Below are 21,790 nucleotides of genomic sequence, written 5' to 3'. Positions count from 1 at the left end.
ATATGTATATATACATACCAAAACGGATATATATATATATATATATATATATATATATATATATATATATATATATATATATATATAAGTAAGTAAGTAAGTAATCTACCGGTTAAGGTAGGTTTTTGGACGGACACAACTACCAAACAAATATTTTATTACTCCTAACAAAACACAAAATCAATCATCCTACTCTATATCAGGTCCCTCTTCATCTCTGAGTACTTCCTTCCTCCCTTCATCCCGTCCAACAACCCTATCCTGTTCCTTTCCTTTCCTCTTTTGCCCAACAATCTACCCTCTATCACAGTCTTCAACATCCCACTGCCGGTCAACACCCCCTTCATCCACTTTTCCTGCCTCCATAGGATTGCTCCCAACAAACCCCTCTCTTCGCCCACCATACCAAGTACTTCCTCATTTGTTTTCTTCTCTGTCCATTTCACCTTCTCCATTCTTCTCCACACCCACATTTCAAAAGCCTCCAATCTACGTCTATCCTCCTGCTTCAATGACCACGTTTCCGCTCCGTACATAGCTACGCTCCATATCAAAGTTTTTACGAGTCTTTTCTTAACATCCTTACTCAAAGTCCCTGTCATCAACTCCCTCCTCCTTGTGAAAGCCTCTTTGCCTAGCGCAATTCTTCTCCTTACGTTCCTACTACTTTGACCGTGTTGGTCCAAAACACTACCGAGATACGTAAACTGTTCTACCTGCTCTAGCTTTTGCCCTCCTATTTTAATGTTAAGCTTGGCCTTTTTCTTTCTAGAAAATCGCATAACCTTTGTTTTATTAATATTGATTCTCATCCCATACCTGTCGCACTGAATTTCCAATTCACTAAGCAATGCTTGCAGCCCCTTGGCTGACTGACAAACTAAAGCTTGGTCATCAGCAAACCTAACTGATTTTACGAATTCCCCGCCCACTTTCATTCCTACCTCGAGTTCTTCCCATGCCTCTTTGATCATTTCTTCTGCGTACAGGTTGAACAGCAACGGTGATAATGGGCAACCCTGCCTTACACCCCTTCCTAACACTGCCCATCCTGACTCCCCGTTTCCCACCCTCACCTGAGCAGTCTGAGACATGTACAGGTTGCGGATTAGCCTCCTTTCCCTCCAATCTATTCCTATTTTCTGCAATATACTCATTAGTTTTTCCCAATTTACTCTATCAAACGCTTTTTCGAAATCTACGAAACAGGCAAATACCTCCTGGTTGTGTTCTATATTCCTCTCGATTAATAATCTCATTACTGCAATGGCATCACGCGTACCTCTCCCCTTCCTAAACCCAAACTGATCATCCCCTAAGTAATCATTTGCCCTACTCTCTATCCTTTTGTTTATGATCCTGAGAACAACCTTAGCTGCGTGGGATATCAAACTAATTGTCCTATAGTCCTCACATGACGTGGCCTTTACCTTTTTCGGAATAGGAACTAAAACTGATCTCAAAAAGTCTTCCGGCCAGATTCCCTCCTCATAAATACTACGGATCAGCCCATATAGCCTTTCCTCCCACATTTTCCCAAGCATTTCAAAAGTTCCACGGGAATGTTATCTACCCCTACGGCCTTATTTAGTTTCATCTCCCTTAATGCCCTTTCTATCTCATTGTCTAGTATGCCTGGACCTAAGCTATCTTCCTCTACGTCATGTTCCTTTTCAATGTCTAACTTTGTTGGTCTAAGCTCTTTACTATACAGTTCTTCTACATATTCCTTCCATCTCTCTTGGATCTTTCCTGCGTCAACTATTACCTTACCGGCCTTATCTCTAACTGCTATCGTTGATCTCCCTTTCTTACTTCCCGATAAAGATTTAACTATGCTGTAAAGCGCACCGATTTCCCCCTTCCTCTGCAGACTTTCCATATCCTCGCACTGCGTCTTCCACCATGCTTCCTTTGCTTTATTTGTTGCCCGCCTCAATTTATTGTTCAATTCTTTGTACTTCATTTTGCCTAATTCTGTATTTACATTCTTCCATTTTCGCCGCTCATCCATTTTTGTAATCATCTCATCCGTATAAAAAGAGACGTTTCAGGCGTGATATGGTGGAATATCATGATTAATTAAAAATAGCAATTTTCCACAAAAATAAAATTTAATGCGACCGGTTTCAATGTTACTACATCATCATCAGGTCCTGATGATGATGTAGTAACATTGAAACCGGTCGCATTAAATTTTATTTTTGTGGAAAATTGCTATTTTTAATTCATCTCATCCGTGATCCATGGTTTACGAGTCCTTTTAGCGTTAACGGTTCCAATAGTGTCTTTTGCCGCTTTAGACAACCCTTTTTTGATACATTCCCATTTTTCTTCAATAGTACTAAGCCCTTTACCATCCTCCATGATTTTCTCTACCGCCTGTTTGTATTCCTTCCTTTTCAACCCATTTAATGCTTCTACATTCCATTTTCTAACTCGCCGCCCCTGCCTTATCTTTTTAAAACGTACGCTACATTTCATAACAACTAAATTGTGGTCTGAGTCCGCATCCGCTCCCGGGAAGCTGTGGGAATTTATCACACTGTTCCTAAACCTGTGTCTAACCAGGATATAATCTAGCTGATATCTTCCCGAGTCACCTGGCATTTTCCATGTATACCTGCGTCTTTTGTGGTGTCTGAACCAAGTGTTGGTGATAACTAAGCCCTGTCTCCTGCAGAACTCAACTGCTTTCTCCCCGCGGTCATTCCTCGTGCCTAAACCGTACTCCCCGACCTCCTCACCATCTCTTCCTTCGCCTACTGTCGCATTCCAATCCCCCATCACTATCAAATGTTTCCCTGCAGGAACACATGCAATCATGTCCTCTAACTGATCGTATATCCTATCGACCTCTTCTTCCTTATGGTTGCTCGGTGGCATGTATACCTGGATAATAACTAAGTTCGTTGGTTCTGCTTTTATCTCCACTAGTAGTATTCTATACGTTACCTGCTCTATGTTGACTACGCTTCTTCCTACCTCTTCATTTAATACTATGGCAACCCCTCGTTGGCTCTCGTCCCCACCGCTGTATATTATTCTATACTTATCACTCCAGTAATTCCCGCTATCTTTCCATCTCACCTCGCATAGAACTAAAATATCTATATTTCCCCTTTCCATCTCACGCTTAACATTCTCCAATTTCCCCGTCCTCATCATTGTCCTAACATTCCACGTTCCTATTCTAACTAATTTGGTCTTCTTCTCCTGCGTCTTCTGTCCTGCTGCTGCTGGTTTTCCCTTGCAAGGGTTTCGTGGGATGACGACCGCGGAAGCCTTGCCTCCCCCGCTGCCGGGCACGACACACGGCCGATTGGGCCGAGCCCCGTGGTTGCCAGGACTCAAAATATCTCTATTGTCCATCATATTTTTCTAGGGAATGATAATTGAGGTGGTTTCCCGTTGCCTTCCTCAATAGTGTTTTTAACGTGACACCATCACTTACTGGCCGCCCCACTGGGGTCAGACGCCATTGCAGCCGCCTCACTGAGGAACAGACGCTGCGTGGACTACCTTTCGTCTGGCTCCTAACCTTCGACCTATCTGGCATGGGTGACCCTACCAGGAGCAATTTTTATTACTCCCGCCAGTACAGCTCTAGGGGTCATCGGAACGCACAAGCCCTTCCACCACGTCAAGGTTGTAGTCCGGGGAGGGGATATATATATATATATATATATATATATATATATATATATATATATATATATATATATATATATATATATATATATATCCGTTTTGGTAGGAAAACGAAGAGATTATGATGAGTTGGGGGACTACGGTTTAGGTACGAGGAATGACCGCAGAGTGAAAGCAATGGAATTCTGCAGGAGACGGGTTGATCATGGCCAACACTTGGTCTAGACACCACAAAGGCGTAGGTACGTATGAAAAATTCCAGGTGACTCAAAAAGGTATCTGTTAGATTGTATTATTGTTAGGCATAGATTTATATTCAGTTTGATCAATACGCACAGGGAGCGGATGCAGACACTGATCACAATTTAGTTACTATGAAGTGTAGCGTCCGTTTCAAAAAGATTCGGCCGGGGTGGCGGATTAGGCAATGGAATGTAGAAGAATTACATGGGTCGACCTAGAAGGAGTATCAGCAGGCTGTAGGAGAAACCATGGATGCTGTTAAGAGAATGTACTATAGAAGAAAAATGGGAATGTATCAAGAAAGGGATATCGAAAGCCGCAAAAGACATTATACAGGAACCTTTAGCGGGAAAAGAACAAGAGTAAGGAAACCATGGCATGGTTTAGATGATTACAAAGATGGGTGAGGGAAGAAAATGGAAGAATGTAACCCCAGAGTCAGGCAAAATGAAGTACAGAGTTAAATAATTGAGACGGGCAACAAATAAAAGCAAAGGAAGCTTGGTGGAAAATGCAGAGCAAGTATAAGAAAAGTTTGCAGAGTAAGGGTGAAATTGGTTCGCTCTGCAGCAAGGTTAAATCACTATCAGGAAGCAAGAAGGGACGACCTATGCTAACAGTTAGAGATAAGGCGGGTAACATAATAGTTGACACAGAGAAGATCCTAGAGAGATGCAAGGAATATATATAAAACACCGTGCGGTAAAGAACTTAGGCCAATAAAGTTAGACATATAAAAGGAACATGACGTTCAGGAAGATAGCTTAGGTCCAGGCATACTCGACGATGAGAAAGAAAGAGCATTAAGGGAGAGGAAACTAAATAAGGCCGTTGTTGTCGATAACATTCCTGCGGGACTATTAAAAGGTTTAGGCAAATGTAGGAGGAAGAGGCTATATGGACTGATTCGTAGTCTCTATGAGGAAGGAATCTGGCCGGAAGCCTTTGTGAGGTCAATGTTAGATCCTATTCCGAAAAAGGTAAAGGCTATATCATATTAGAACTACAAAACAATAAGTTTGATATCCCACGAAGCTAAATTCTTTCTCAGAATCATGAGCAAAAAGATAGAGAGTAGGGCAAATAATTACTTGGGTGATGATCAGTTCGGATTTAGGAAGGGGAGAGGCACGCGCGATGCCAATGCAATGCAACGCAGTCGAGAGGAATATAGAATACAACCAAAACGTAGTTGCCTGTTTCGAAATGTCGAAAAGGCATATGATAAGAGTGAATTCGGAAGAACTAATGAGTGGATTGAAGAAAATAGGAATAGAGTGGAGGGACAGGAGGCTAATCCGCAACCTGTGCATGTCTCAGACTGCTCACGTGCGAGTGGGGAATGGAGAGTCCGAATGGGCAGTGTTAGGAAGATGTGTAAGGTAGGGTTGTCCATTATCACCGTTATGTTCAACCTCTTTGCAGAGGAAATGATTAAAGAGGCATGGGAAGAACTGGAGTTAGGAATGAAAGTCGGCGTGGAATTCGTAAAATCAGTTAGGTTTGCTGATGCTCAAGCTTTATTTTTTCAGTCAGCCAAGGGGCTGCAGGTTTTACTGAGTGACTTTGTATTTCAGTGGGATAGACATATGATGAGAGTATATTTAAATAAAACTATTTTTTGCGATTATCAAGAAAGAAAAAAACTTAGCCAAACATTAAAATAGGAGTGCAAAAACTAGAGCAGGTGAAACAGTTTACGTATGTCGGAAGTGTTTTGGACCAACAGGGTCAAAGTAGTTGGGACATAAGGAGAAGAATTGCGCTAGGCAAAGAAGCTTTCACAAGGAGGAGGGAGCTGATGACAGGGACGTTGAGTAAGGATGTTAGAAAAAGACTTGTAAAAACTTTGATATGGAGCGTAGCTATGTGCGGTGAGGAAACGTGGTAGTTGAAGCAGAAGGGTAGACGTAGATTTGAGGCTTTTAAAACGTGGGCGTGGAGAAGGATTGAGAAGGTGAAATGGACCGAAAGGAATAAAAATGAGGAAGTACTTGGTATGTTGGGCGAGGGGAGAGGCTTGTTGGGAGAAATCCTAAGGTGGTAGGAAAAATGGATGTGGGGCGTATTGATCGGGACCTGATGTAGAGTAGGTTGCTGGATTGTGTTTTGTTAAGAGTCACAACATTTTTATTTGGTAGTTTTGTCCATCCAAAAACCTACCTTAACCGACAGATTACCTTATAATAAATTATATATATATATATATATATATATATATATATATATATATATATATATATATATATATTAAATTCAATTTCATTTATTCATGTATTATATTGCCTAGAGAATATAGAACCTAGGACAATTTTTGATTCGTGGATTTCAAGTAAGCTTAAGAAAGATTTTTAATGTATGAAAGCATTGCAGTAAGGTGTAGACTGCATGAGAAGATGCGTTGTTTGTCTAGGAAAATAAAATCTTTAAAGTACTGCATATAGTGAGTTTAAAGTGAGAAGATATATTTTTGCGACATTGAGGGAGGAGAATATTGGGATGGTATACGAGTGTTTGGGGTTGTATGAAAACACAGTGCGTCCTTAGTTTCCGGAAAACTTGCTCATAGACCGTAGTAATCTTCATTCCAAGTATATTTCTTCGATTAAATTAAGCGGTGCATTTCCTCTACGAGATACAATCGCGGTTTAAAATTCAGTTTTAAATGAATCAATGATTGGCATAATGTAAAAGTAGGTGAATCCATCCAAGCAGTGAGCGCCGCGATAACCTTGTTTTTCCTTATTAGGTAATATTGACTCGTGAATATAATCGCGGAGCAAATTATACTTCCTCTGTATCTGATATGGGAAGTCGTTGACCTCATTGGGACGGCTCTAGCTGCGCTCTACGGTTTAGTAAAGAATCGACAGAACATTTTCACACTCTTTCGTGTGAGCGGTTCCTTGATCCAGGAAAAGGAATCCCATTCACACGCTTGATAGACAAAACGAAATCGCAGTGATTCCCCGAAATGCTCGCACTTTCGCTTCAATTGGCGCACTGATTTGTAGTAGCGACTGCGATTTGAGAAGATCAGAGTAAGCGTCTTACTACATGGCAAAAGGCTCCGTCACCGTTCCGGCCGGCCGTGCCTTTAACGGCGAGACTGCCGCCGGAAGTAGCGTGCCTCACGGCTTTAGGTCGTCACTTGGGCGGAGGTCGTGATTTGGGGGGAAGGCGAAATCACGACTACCTCCTCCCCCTTCCCCTCTTCTCACCGGAGACGGGTTGGGGACTGGTAGAGTTGAAGGGGGCAGGGAAATCCTTCTTCATTCCACCTGTAACGAAACTCCGAGCTCTGAGTCCGCAAGGGAGTATCAAAAGCTGGGCCCGTACCCCTACTCTCCCCATCCCACCAAGAGTACCTACCCTTCCTCACTAGATTCCGTTTCCCTCTTTCTCACCCCGAATTATTTTATGGGAGGGTGTGTGGTGGGGAGCGCAGGGGGTTGTTGCCACTAGCGGAGAGCCAACTGCCCCCGGGGTGCCCGTCTACGATAGCACTCCCTGAGGGGAAAACGCAACCCAACCTCCTCCTTCGCTCCTTCTCGGCTGAATGTCTTGGGTCTTCCACGCTTTCCCCTTCTCCCTCGTCCCCATTCTACTCACCCTCCCACGATCCAAATGGCACGGCGAGCCCGTGGTCCGTCTCCCCATCATCCTCTCCCGCACACACTAGTCAAGGTGGGGACTCAAAAAAAGGTTCCTTCAGACAACCCAGTATGAAAGCTACCGTACTTCCTCTCCTAATGTTAAATCAATAGTGCCCTTCCTTCCTTCACCGAATGACTCTTTATCCTATTGGTCATTGCATTCAGAACCCATTTTAACTCTTTTCTTCGGCAATTATGATCCCCGCTGTCTTACTCATTCCCCCTTCTTAATTTCTCCACCTAATTCTTCCCCCTCCCCAGTCTGGTGGCATCCACTCTGTCTCTCAAGGAAGTAAGGGTAGTCCCACCCCTTGGCCTCCCCTCCGGCCTAAACTTGCTCACATCCCCATCAGTGTCTCCCCCCGCATTCCTCTTCCCTTGATCCATTCTGGCTTTTGGAGAGGAGTGTATATGGGGGTGGATCTTACCTCAAAGACTAAGGAGTCTTGGATGCCCCGTTCCACTGATCCCTTCCCCACATTTCGAAGCTTTACCCCCTTACTTGGCCCCCTCTACGGTTCCAACTGATTGGCAAAACTTCGCAATCCGGTTCGGAGCCACCGAAAGGCAGTCAGTCTCCTTAAGGCAGTGCCGTCCCCACGTCCGGCCTAGGCTGTTTGCTTTTCAGGAGACAAAGCGCGGGTCAGAAAACCATTTTACACTCCACATTCGAGACAATTATCCGGGGGCAGAGGACGCCTCCGTCTTTCTTACACTCGAGAGAGGAAGTCGTTGAGTGCATAGTACATTTTTGTGATCAGAATATATTTCACTAGAGAGTGATAACTTGTCTTCAGACCAGGTAGTTTTTACTGAGCCATTGATGTACGAAAAAAGTGTTATTCCTTGTGTAAACTGGTTGTCAGTTTTTGTGATAGTTCGTTTTTTATTGTGAAACTACCGGTGACTTCGAAGATATACGAATTTTAGGGATACGATTGTGAGAAACAGTCTGTTAAACTCGGAGTTAGGGTAACTGGATTGATTTACGGGGCATCTTACACTGTGTAACGCGCAGACCTCCATCCGACACGATTTGTGATCCTACGCAAAGAGGAAAAGTCTTTCGGGGACAATAGTGACCCCAACGAGGATGACACCAAGAACAGCAGTACGGACGCCCTGGAGGAGCCCCCGTCGCAGGAGCCGGGCATCACGGGGGCCAACCATCGCGAGATGGCCAACCGAATCCTTCTCGCTCAAGTCCGACTGGCCACCGATGGAGGGCGCCCTCAAGAATCTGGAGCGCCTCATCTCTCAGGGGGCGACTACGGAGGACGGAAGCCCTCCGCAGCCATTGGCGTGAGTCATGGACCCGGTACGGATTTCCAGTGATTAAAAATTACTGGTAAGAAATAAATGCCAATGTGGTCTTATACCATCGCCATAAGTGTTTCCTCAGGTTTTGAGTGAGTTCGTATTGTCGGAAGATAAGGAGAATCCGTATTAATATGTTCTCTAATCCGTCCTGTTAAATGAAACCGGTAGTACCGTATTAATAAAAATATGTTATTTCATGGAGTCAGAAGGGTGCTGTCTTTGATGTGTTGTTTGCCGACACCGAGGGCTTGGGATAGTAATAGCTACAGTTTATTGAACATAATCCTCTCCACCTGTAGTAACGTATACTTCTGGTGATACTGCGGTCCCTATTTGATTGTACATATTGATTTTGGGAAGTCTTTAAATACAGTTATCCCTCCGTCGAATGGTACGTTAGACAGTTGTTCAATTCAAAATTTCTAAGAGTATTGTAAAACAGGGCAGTCGACGCTAGGTTTCATTCCTCTCTCCGCTTCTTAGTAAATGCCACCTGTGAAAAAATTATCAGCCTATCCCAACGCGACGTAACTAATGCTGCAAATTACTTTAGCTGTCAATCGCTAATTCTACAACAGCCTTCAACCCGAGAATAGTATATTAATAAGCCATTCAAATATGATAAAATGTTACATATCGCCAGTGATATAGAAATAAACCGTTTATAATAAATCAACAAAATATTAGTCTATCCTTGCAACATCTTTGAAAATAATCTAAATTGATTATTTCAGGAGAAATATTCTAAATTTAAATAAGCTCGTGGATGAGATTGTTTGCTTGGTAATGAATTACATTTTACAAGTTACATTCTATCCTTTTCTGAACATACATTTCACTTCCTATCGTTGCAAATTGACCGTGCGATATCACTAATAATACCAAAATTTGAGGAAGTAAGTATTTTAAGTGTTTTAACACCGGAAATTTCAACTGAGCAGGAATATCTGCTGACATGTGCAGTAGAATTCTCTGATGCCCTCCGCATATATTTTCGCGTTAATTTCCGCTTTGATTTTGCTCTCCCTGACCTCATTACTGCTAAGGCATCATGTATGCCTCTCTGCTTTCTGAACTCAAACTCATCATTCGCTAAGTAACAATTTGCTCTCCTTTCCATCGTCTCGTTGACGATCCCAAGTAATAAAATCATTTTCTCCCATTTTTCTAAACCCTTAAGTAGTTCCGCGGGAATGTTGTCAATCTCCGTGACATAATTTGAATACGATTCCCTTAATTCTCTTTCCATCTCGCCATGCAGTATACCTGAACCTTAATTATCCTCGTAAACGTCAGGCCTCTCTAGTATATCTTTTTGTCTCCTTGGCCTAGTGTCTTTAGTCCCTTTCTCCCGTAAAAAAAACTATTGCTTCCTCCCCGTTTTCATTCCTTGTTCTTACACGGTACTTCCCTAATTCACTACCATCCCACTTTTCACCAATCATTGTGGTCCATTCCCTCACCATGTCAAATGTTTCGTTCCAGAAATACCCGCTATTTTTCCTCTTATTGACGGTATATCCCATTGATTTTTTTCTCCCTATTGTTCATGGTGGCATGTAGAAGTGAATAATTACTAATGTATTCCGTTCAGCCTTTGCATCTAATAATAATATTATATCACAAGCCTGCTCTCTATGTGGTACGTTTTTGTTAAGAACTAAACTCGACTCTTTCTGACTCCCTTCCCCGCCGCTTTATTTTACTCGATAACTATTTTTCCGATAATTCCAGCAATCCTTTTATCTCACCTCGCACAGACCTTAAGTATCAATATTTTTCAATCCCAGCATTCCCCTTCAATCCCAGAGTATTAAATCCCCAGCACCATCCTAACATTGCGAGGCCCTATTCTAAACTACTTCAGTTCAGTCTTTTTTTATATGTTGCTGCTGCTCATTTTTCTTTTCAAGAGTTGCGAGAGATGAGGACCTTGGAAGCCTTGTCTCTCTTGTTTTTGGCCCCGTCACACGGCCCAGAAGGCCGAGTACCGTAGTTACCGGGACTCAAAACTTCCATATTTATTATTGTTTCATTGGATTTAAGGGATTTTCCGCTGCATTTTTTAATGGTATTTTTAACTTGACACCATCAGTCAAATGACCGCCCAACTGGGGTCAGACGCTTTTACAGCCGCCTCAATGGGGAATATTCCTTTCCTGGCTCTTACAATACCACCCATGGGTGACAATACCAGGATTAATTATCATTGCAAGCGTCTGCGCCGCTCTAGGTGTTATCCGAACGCACAAGACCTTCCACAGTCAAGGTTGTAATCAATGTGGAGGGCTTTAAACATCAAGAGTGGCATTGATTGTCCGGAGCTGATTTAGAAATTTTATAATATATTTATAATTCTAATTGGATTTTAATTGGTATTCAGTGAATATCCAAAAACCTGCATTCTTTCATCAGATTGACACGAAAAAAATAAATTGCAATTTTTAGAACTTATGTATGACTCTAATCCAATTGTGCAAATACTGAGCTTAGTTGTTTTCAACAAGTGTTGGCTCAATTTCACAATTACTTCAATAACTTATTTTTGCGTATATTCTAGTTGTGTCACAGTGGGATTTATTCTTTTTATCCTTTATATTTATTTTTTCTTTTCTACGTGGAATTCATCAATTTCATGTGCCTTATTATCTTTTAGTATCACAGTTCAATGCGCCTTCAGATTGTATATTTTTGAGAAGTATCTTCATCTCCTTATATTCATTCTTATTGGCGTATCTCTTGTCATCTCTCCATCTTCTCCTTTTCGTCTCAATTCTCTCGGTTCCTACGCAAACATTCCCCCTTGTCTTGACATGCCACTTGACATCGAGTGCGAGAAGTCACGGACGAGGGTGCCACTGCATTCGCTCACTTCTCTCGCTTCCACGACGGCTCAAGACCCTTCTTTTACCCCTGATGTTCGCAACCGTTTGGGGTAGGTGGGTGGGAGGGTGGGATTGAGTGGGGGATTGCATGTTCCCTTGTTATGCACACGCCTCACGCTGCTGGGGTTGAAATGTTAACGCCTCACACATTTATACCACCGCGGACAACTCCCTCATCCTTCCGATCACCTATTTTGGGATTCATCTAGATCTACATAATACCCGCAATCTGATGCTAGGGTGTGTGGCGAGGGATGCTAGGTCACCAGCCGTGAATGCAGAATCTCAATTATGACACCTCTACATCAATATCAGTTTGATCATACACTGGATGAAAGATACCAACACGATAGAAGGTACGGCATTTTAAATATATCCGTTCTACTATCTACCTCCCCGATTTTACATACCTGACGTACGTCTCAATGAGTAATTGTAATTCGTCGAATGATGAAAAGTAATGCAGCACCCATTAATGGGTTGCTCTTTAACAATTATCAAGTAAATATACAGTTCTTAAGCATTCTGAAATCCTTATTTCTTTTTAAAACGTGCATTTAAAATTATTTGGTACTATTTATAAGGGGCTATTTTTGAAGATGTAAGATTTAGACCGTTTCTATATCATAGGGTAAATACTGTTGTGCTATGCTATCAAAACTCACATCATTGGGCTAACCATATCAGTTTTTTTCAAATGAAGTGTATTTCTGCAAAGTTAAACCATAATTATTCTGGTGGTAGTCCGCCACCGTAGATAAAGTGTTTTAAAAATATATCCAGTGTTTTCAAAGTCAAATTTTATTAAATGACTATTGTTTTATCATAGTTTTGCAAATGCTGAATGTTTCATTAAAGTCAAATATACATTATTTCTAGATGTAGCCTCCGTAAGCGGTTCGTGTTATGGTACTTAGAGGTGGCTGATCTGGTTGTTATTTGGCTTGCTTGCTGTTGTTCTTCGTCGTGGGTTCGGGTAGTGCCAGTGGTAGTCATCATGTAGGGCAAACTGCCGTCATTGGTTCATTACGGAAAGGCAACCAATCCGGTAAAGGTAGGAATTTTCGGGGAACGGATGAACGGTTGAGAATAGTGCAAAGTATGCATTTTGCATATGACTTCTTACTTTGCTGATTTAAAGGATAGGTCATTAATTATAAAATAACTTTGAACTGAAAATGAAATAAGATATTAACAAATGCATGGAAATCTTATGATGTCTCTTATAATAGCCATCCATTCATGAACTCTCGATTTCACGGATGGGTTTCTAAAAATCTTTGGCACCGTAATAATAATTCAATAGTTAATACTTGTAATCTAGACAACATGGAGTACTTTCAGAAGATTTCCCAATTGCGTCCTGGCAATGGATTACGTGTGAAATAAACATCGGGCAGTTTTAGTAGATCGCCCGGTAGTCGGCAACCCCCATTACATTAGTGTGTTAATACGGCATATACTTCAGGATACGGAAGTTGATTGCGCTGGGGTTAACTGTTATTTAAACGGTTGAAGTTTCATTAGTTGTCGTTTTTTAGGGTAGGTGACCGACAGCTGAGGTCATTTGCACCATTAGGAATAGATGGGGAAGGAGGAAGGGTTGAGAGATACCTGGAGTTGGTATTAGCCTACTCTTAACGAAAGGCGCCAAGGGGTCCGCAGTTTAACGTCCCATCCGACGGACGGCGTACTCACTCAGAGTGCTCTCCGCTAACCACCTCAAGCAGAGATCAGGATACTTCTGTCGACCCCAAGATTCGAACCCGTGTCCTCTGGTTGGGAACGTACTCGTATTAAAGAAAAGACCTCTGTCGAGGCAATGCCGCCAAATAAAATCATTGGTGCATACAGAAATTCCAAATTCAGTAATTCTGGGTAAATAAATAAAATATTTATCTTGCTTGGTACATGTGAAAAATATTTTAATCATTAATGATTGCAATTTTATTTCTCATTGAGGAAATTAACAGTTGCAGTTCATCATGTTACAATTACCACTTTATTAAATGTTTATGAGTGCCATTGGAAAAAAGCGTTGTATAAATTAAAAAAGAATATTTCAGTTACTTAAGAGAAAGTAAAATATTGACCAAAAATTTTAATATAACTTCGGTATTCCTCATGCTTAAGTTATTTGAGATTATGTGAAATACCAATCGTCTCTGCCGTCTCTCCACAAAGCACCTCAAGAGGGATCGGGATAGCACTGAAAAATATCTGCCGTCAACTGAATTCGAATCTAAGCCCTGTCGGTGAGAAGCCACTACGTTAGCCACCGCACCATCCCAATTCCTAAGTTAATAATATTGATAACGTTTAAGTGTAATTACAGTGGTAGTACTTGCCTGAGGGGCACGTCATGATTTTAGGGACTCATTGGGAATCTAGCGAAATAATGAGATCAATCTAACTTTGAAGCTCTTTCCGTTAGTGGTTTTGTTTCCCCGTACGCTATGGGTTCTATTTTTCTTATGAAAATCATTATGCCTCTGCCAAGAGATATCATGGTTTTTATAAAATAATTATAAATTAAGGTTTAAGATTAATTTTTACAGCTTATTATTTGTGTGCCTTATTGAAATAATATCTCCTTTCCGCGTTGAAGGCATGAAGTATTTTACCACATAAAAATAAATATAATATTACATATTATACTAAATTAAAAATACTTTTGTTAGAATATACATTACAATTACATTCTTATTATTCAGCTGTTTGTATTCACCTGAGTGTGTGCATATATTTAGGCCCAAAGGGTGTTTTAATACATAACGGTAGAGTTCACCTAATACTAAGCCAAACAGCGAAAAATTCATAAACCAGGGTAAACGTGTACCATTCCATATGAGGTCTTTCAGAAATCCCTGGCAACCAAAAAAATATTTTTGGTAAAATTGAGGGTGCTCAGAATCGTTACTTGGAATCGAAACCAGGTCCTTATATCTTCAGCCCAGTGCTTTACCCACTTAACTACCATATCTACATATTTTTAAATGTTCCTGTTTTAAAAGTTCAGCCCCAAAAGTAGTAAGATGGAATTTATTAAAAAAATGTACAGCCAAAATTGATACATTCCCTCAAAAGTGTTCAAAGTAGCGCCATTGTGCGTCCACGTGACTATACATCACCAGCGGGTTTTTCACGCCTCGTACACCTTCTGGAATGCTACGTCCGAAATGCTGCTTAGCTCCCTTGTCAAGGCCTGTTGTAACGCTTCCGCCGAGCCGTGGTGACGTTCTATCACCAAGGATTTGAGGCGGGGGAAGAGGAAAAAGTCTGGTGTGTCATTGTCTTAAAAATTTAGATCCTCACTCACATGGTCAGGAAGCTCTTGGCAGATCCATGGGCGAGTTTTGTTTCATTTATCCGTGAGCACTCGCGGCACCAACTTAGCACTCAACTTTTTCATACCCATGTTTCGGTCAAAAGTTGATGCACATCACTTTTAGGGATGCCAAGTTTATCATAAAACATGCAAACAATTAATATGCGATTCTTGTTGAAAAAAGACTTCACTCTTGCGAGATTTTTGTCACTTTTTGAGGTCGAAGGGCTTCCTGAATGTTCGGCGTCTTTAATATCTTCTCTACTCTCCCGAAGCAACTTGTGCCACTCAAAAGCACCCGATCTACCCATGGCGCTAACACCATAAGCTGCCCTCAACATGCCATCTCCTTCCCGGTTTTGTTCAGTTTTACACAAAACTTGATGGCCTGTTCCAATAACCGGTTCATGACGGAGTATAATGAGGTCACGTGAAAAAGGTTTTACAAACAAACGATCTGCACTCCATAATGGCTGGGAGCCAATTGCCACCGGCCTTCAGCCTTTCCTGAAACTCCCTTTCCTCGAATCCAGTCCAAAAAAAACGCCACCCATCTGCCCATCTACTCGGGAAAAAATAAGTCATACTATACGTCTTATGTGAGAGATCTTGTATACGAGGTCTGTTAAAAAAGTATCGCGAATTTTGGATTTTCGCGGAATACGAATATTTGATTTTCGATTTTTTTGCGGCGTTATATTGGTTTTTATGTATTTCACTTATGTCGAACAGTTCGGCCATTTTGATGTTCAATTGTTGACTGCTGTTTTGCTTGCAAGTGTTTTGGTTTACCTTCGATTTTTCCCTGTTCTAAAAAATGGATCAAAGAATCTATAAAATTTTGTATACAAAACGAAGTTAAGTGCGCGTGATGCATTCTTAATGTTGGTTGTGGCATATGGAGAAGATAACTTGGACCTTAGCAACGTTTTTTGGTGTTACAAAATGTTCTCAGAGGGTCGAGAAGATGTGAACGATGAAGAGCGTGCCGGACGCCCGAGCACGTCGAAAACAGACGAAAACATTGATGAAGTGAAGAAAATAGTATTGACCAATCGTCGAATCACCGTTATAGTAGTTGCTGAGCACCTAAACATATCAATTGGCTCGGGCGATTCGATTTTTACTTATGATTTGGGAATGACACGGGTCGCCTAGAAGTTCGTACTAAAATTCCTCAATTTCGACGAAAAACAGCAACGCATTAACATTGCTAATGAGGTGTTGGACTCTGTCCACGATGACCCAAATTTGCTCTAGAGGGTTATAACTGGTGAGGAATCATGGATTTATGGTTGTGACGTGCTCAATCATCCCAATGGAAGCTGTAGTACGAGCCAAGACCGGAAAGAGCGCGCCAAGTTCGGTCAAATGTGAAAGTTTTGCTTAGAGTTTTCTTTGATTGCAGGAGTGTGGTGAATCATGAATTCTTACCACAGGGTAAAACGGTAAATAAGGAATAACACCTGCAAGTTATGCGCAATTTGCGCGAAGTTATTCGCCACAAACGTCCGGATTTGTGGAAGAAAAAAATTGGCTTTTGCAACATGACAACGCCCCTGTTCACACATCGTTACTTGTGCGCGCATTTTTGACCAACAACAACATACTAATGATGCCGCAGCCACCGTATTCCCCAGAGCGGGCCCCCACTGACTTTTTCTTGTTCCCGAAACTGAAGAGACCCATGAAAGGACGACGCTACGCTAAGATTGACGAGATAAAAACTGCATCGAAGGAGGAGCTAAACAAGATCACAAAAATGACTTTTTGAAGTGCTTCGAGGATTGGAAAAAACGTTGGCCTTAGTGTATAATATCTGATGGGGATTAATTTCAGGGGGCAAAATAAATATTCATGAATAAATGAATAAATTTTGAAGAAACACCAAAGTCGCGTTACTTTTGAACCGACCTCGTATGCTAGTTAATAGCAATCTTGTTGAAGAAAATTTGAGTATAAAGGTATGTCCCCTCAGTTTTCGCATCCATTCTATTCTTTAATGTTAGTTTTATTTTAAGGCGTTTTTCGATGTTTGTAATAACCACATGTTTGATGATACAAGTGCATCATGTGCGTCGATACAATGGGTTTCTGTTGAGATATCTGTGCATAATAATCACAATTTTCCGTTTCATAGCGCTAGAAATGTTTCTATAATTACAGTGAAATATTACCAAATATGTGTGCATATTTTAATTTTTCATTTTGACATTTAAACAATTGGAGGGAGGGGACGAAGTCTGCATGTTGTAATTTTATTTATATTTTGAAAACAGTATGCAACGCCAAAGGTTCAATGATGGTGTGGGAAAGTTTAAGAAAGACAATGGCTGATAATTAACTAAGTTAATTTACATTATAATTAAAATAAAATAACTTTCTTTGAATTCAATATAATCCTGCCTAATTTATCAACTCAAGTAGTAGTAGTATTTAGGGGCAGCAACCGACAGCTGAGGTCATTTACACCATAGGGGAAGGACAGGAAACGATGAAGGGTGGAGAGAAACCCGGCGTCGGCATTAGCCTATTCTTTACGAAAGGCGCCAAGGGGTCCCATCCGACGGACGGCGTATTCAATCAAAGTGCTCTTTACAAAGCACCTCAAGAAGGGATTGAGATACCTCTGAAAAATATTCAACACCGCCGGGATTTGAACCCGGGCCCTCTGGGTGGGAAGCCAGTACGTTAGCCCCCGCACCATCTCGATCCCCCTCATCCATTCAAGCTAATATAACAAAATAAGAGCAAATTTAAAATGTTTAACAAAAATATTCATATTCTTCATTACAATTTTAATGTTTCTTTCAGTTTGCCGATATTTTAATGAAAAGTCTTCATAGCTTCCTTACACAAGACCCTGACGCCACTCTAAGAGGGATATTTTGTGTTAATGATCCCAAAGAAACGACTACGTTTCAGATCTTTCATTTAAGTTCTAGAAGGTGGAAATGGTGTCACTAGACTCGCCTATACTTAGCCAAATGGCAGGATATTTTAAGGCAATTGCATGCCCTTCGTTGAACACTCCTGAGGAGTACCTTACTTTTTATTCCCATTATTAAATGTCATTCGTTCTCGGAGGTTAGATCAAGGATTCGATTAGCAGCTAAATCCTTCGTTTCAAACATTTATGCTTTAAAGAACCGTGTGCAGAAGTTAAAAGGGTCATACCGAACAAGGGCCTTGTCCTCTTGGAATCGAATGCAATCATTACGTGAGCGCTTCTGTTTCCTTGCTGACTCTAATTCAAAACTCCCACGGCTTAATCCTTCTTTCCGAATTCTCTCGATGTCTTAAGAGTGAGGTTTTTTTAGGGAGAGAAAGTAGGAGAGTGTTATAAGGGGGAGGAAGATGAGGAAAGCAAATTTAGGCGAAGGTCGAAACCCAAGCGCGAAATATTCTCGCAACCTTCGGTCCCACTTGCGATGCTCTTTTAGACAGGGGACTCTCCTCGAAGCAAATAAGATCTTCCCTTCCCCTTTGCCCTCGCGTTGCCTCTTCTGGCAAGAGAGGGAGGGAAATAATCCAAGAAGGGGGAGGAGTTTCGGACGCTGGCTGAGGTTGAGGGGGCACGCGCGAATCTTTAGCCCTTCTTCTCTTCGCCCCTGAAGCGTGACACATTGAATGAGCGCGGAGGGGAGTGAGGGGCGACTGTCAAGAAGGGAAGGAAAACAAATTTGCCCTTTTAAACTAGCAAGGTGTCACGATTTTGAGCGGGAGTGACTCTCAGGGAGGAGTTATTTTTGACGGTCTATGGGTTTACCTTTGTAATTTATAATGAACAAGATTAAGTGGAACTCTCTAGTAACGTCGGCATTTTCCTTTCACATTGGTGGCGTGTAAACTTAGTGTTATGCCCTTATTCAACCCAGGGAAAACATTTTACCAAAATGATATCGTCGTGCGCCCATGCATTCTCGTTTTCCACAGGTTCCCATCAATTTCCATCGCCAGTCGAATGCGATAACGGAAATCTTATCTTCTTAATTTGGAAATAATGTGCCAGTTGATGTACCGTAGATTAATATGCAAAATCAAAAAGAAAGATAGGCCGAGATATATTTTATAGGTTAGCACTTTATCGAATTAAATATAAATGCGCAACTAAAATATATTCGTTATGGGAAATATTTTTGACTATTTTGAAACTTCTGTTGGCTTTTGCGATTACAATCCTTATATCCAATTTTGTTTTTCATCATGTGCTTAAGTGAAAAAGTTTACACACCACCCTTAGTTGAGGCTGGACTTGCAATAACCGCTATTGGGATAGCACGCAGATATTTTAAAGCCACACTAAAACGGCCAGCTTAAATTACAGTGACGAGGGCAGGCTGAAAATTAATGCTCACTTGCTTGTACAAAGCGAACAAAAACAAATAGCCAGAGCGGACGAAAAGTACAGAAAAGCGCAACTCTTACGTTTCGAAACCATATATTTATTTTTCAACATATTGAACGTTAAGGCTAAAACATATTTCCCAACATGTAACAAGTTTTTTCATTCCGTCTCTGAAAAGCTCTTCCGACATTTCTAAAATCCAGGATTTGACAGCTGCCTTCACCTCATCGTTCAAGTTGTCATGATTACCATTGAGGTGTCTCTAGAGTCGAGGAAACAAATAAAAATCGCAAGATGTAAGATTGGGGGAATAAGGAGGGTGTGGAATCGGTTCAAATTTAGGATTCGCAGAGCCTCTCCAGTTGCGTGCGAGGTGTGTGAACGAGCGTTGTCATGTAGCAAGATTATTGGCGCCAGGCTGCCTTTAACAAGACAATATCAACGTCGGAGGTGTTTTAGAGTCTGCATGTACTGAGAAGAATTTACTGTTTCCCCTCCTTTCATTAAATCGGTCACATAAACTTGGCGAGCATCCCAAAAAACATTCAAAAGAGGTTTCATCAACAATTATGGCTTTTCCAGGCTCGCAACGACGAAATTTTACTACCCATCGATTTACAGTTGACCTATCAACAGCATTATTACCATAAACAGCCTTTTAACAATGATGATTCTCAGTAGGGACAATTTTTGAGCAGCTAAAAATTCGATAACAACATGCTGTTTGACTCGCGCTGGCATAGAACCAGAACACGGCTCCATACTTCCTCTTATTAAAATACACTGGATGAATCTAAACCTCCTCAAACCATGAGGCATGAGTATTGAGGGGGTATATTACTTACACGCCCTCCTGATGCACCGCTGGAGGTCATTCCGTTCGCGCTGTACAAGCAGGTGTTCATTAGTTTTCAGCCTACCCTCGTATATCTTTACAAACATCATGCTAAAGGTGATAAATTCAAAATATTATCAAGGAATTAACAAGAAGTCTAATAGAAAAATGGTTAATTTACAGCAAACGACTCAGGTGATAAGAAGGTTGACCCAGTGTTACTCAATGCACGTGTCCGCAAGGGCAACAGAAAAATTTACGGTTTCGTCTGTTTATCCTCTCTCTAACCACCGACTTAGTGGCATGCTACATTGGGGAAACTTGGGCCTGAGATCACAGCCACTGCCCAGTCATACGACCGTCCTCACCTGCCACTATCACGGTGTGAGCGTCCACGTGGTCTCCTGACCGAAGGCCAAGTGCAGCGGCACCCGCAAATCCTTCCCGGTTACGTTCGCTATTCCCTCCCTCGCCCTCCCTTCCCCATCGTTTTCCCTCTCCTTCCTCCCCTCCCGCAACTCATGATCCTCTCCTCCCACAACCGACCCGGCCGCCTTTCTTATCTAAGTAGGTCTAATCTGAATCAAAGGGGCACCGGCACACCCCACTCTCGCCTCCATCCCCCTCGATATGCTTATGAAGCTGCGTGCGCACCCTCTTGAAAGGGCTTTTCCCTTGATTTCTAATTCCCTCAGATCCTGCCTCTAGTTCCCTAAATTCCTTGCCCTTCTCACACTGTTGAGAGAAGGCCAATGGCCCTCTTCTTAATTTCAAAACTAGTGTAGTAGGACGAAATTTCAGTTCTACGTTTCCTCACTGTTTTACGCAAAATATGAATTATTAATTTATGTTGGTATTCCGTATCACTGTATATGAAATAAATTTAGTTTTACCTTAAGTTAAAAAAAAACCGGACATTATTTGTAATCTTGATTTTTTGGTATAGATTAATTGACAATCTCATTATTCAGCAAATCGTCCTAGCGAAAATATTTTAATTTAAATGTCGCAGTGTGTTTGTGTATACATATACACAAGCACTCACGAAAGCAATATAACGGCACAATAGAACACAACATAAAACAGGTAACACATAACACATAGAGGATAATCACATTGTAGATTGTTTGAGCTTTAGGCCTTCTCCGAGGCCTTGTTCAAGTAAGACTGAAAATTCTCATGGTCAGAGCAATGGTCACCAAGATAGCACTGGAGAATAAATACTCAGAGATACACACAAAATAAACTTACACGCATTCCGAATTTATGATGGCGATACCTCCTCCCTCAAGGAAATTCCTCTTCTTGTGTACTTGCCGTTTCTTAAAAATTTATGGTACCCAGAAAATTCAGCCATTTGATTTAAGATTGATATTATTTTAATTATTCGTAGCATGTTGGTGTTCTCCTGAAATTTAGCTAATATTTAAGACTCAAATCTTGCTTTACAATTGAACCAATTATATATTAAAAAACACAGTGATCCACCTGAAGGTCGGTTTGATTGGTGATGGTTGAGTTGTA

This window comes from Hetaerina americana, unplaced genomic scaffold (genome assembly GCF_022747635.1).
Source record: "Hetaerina americana unplaced genomic scaffold, ioHetAmer1.1.p SCAF_10, whole genome shotgun sequence".
NCBI lineage: Eukaryota > Metazoa > Arthropoda > Insecta > Odonata > Calopterygidae > Hetaerina > Hetaerina americana.
Note: the sequence above shows the minus strand (reverse complement) of the source record.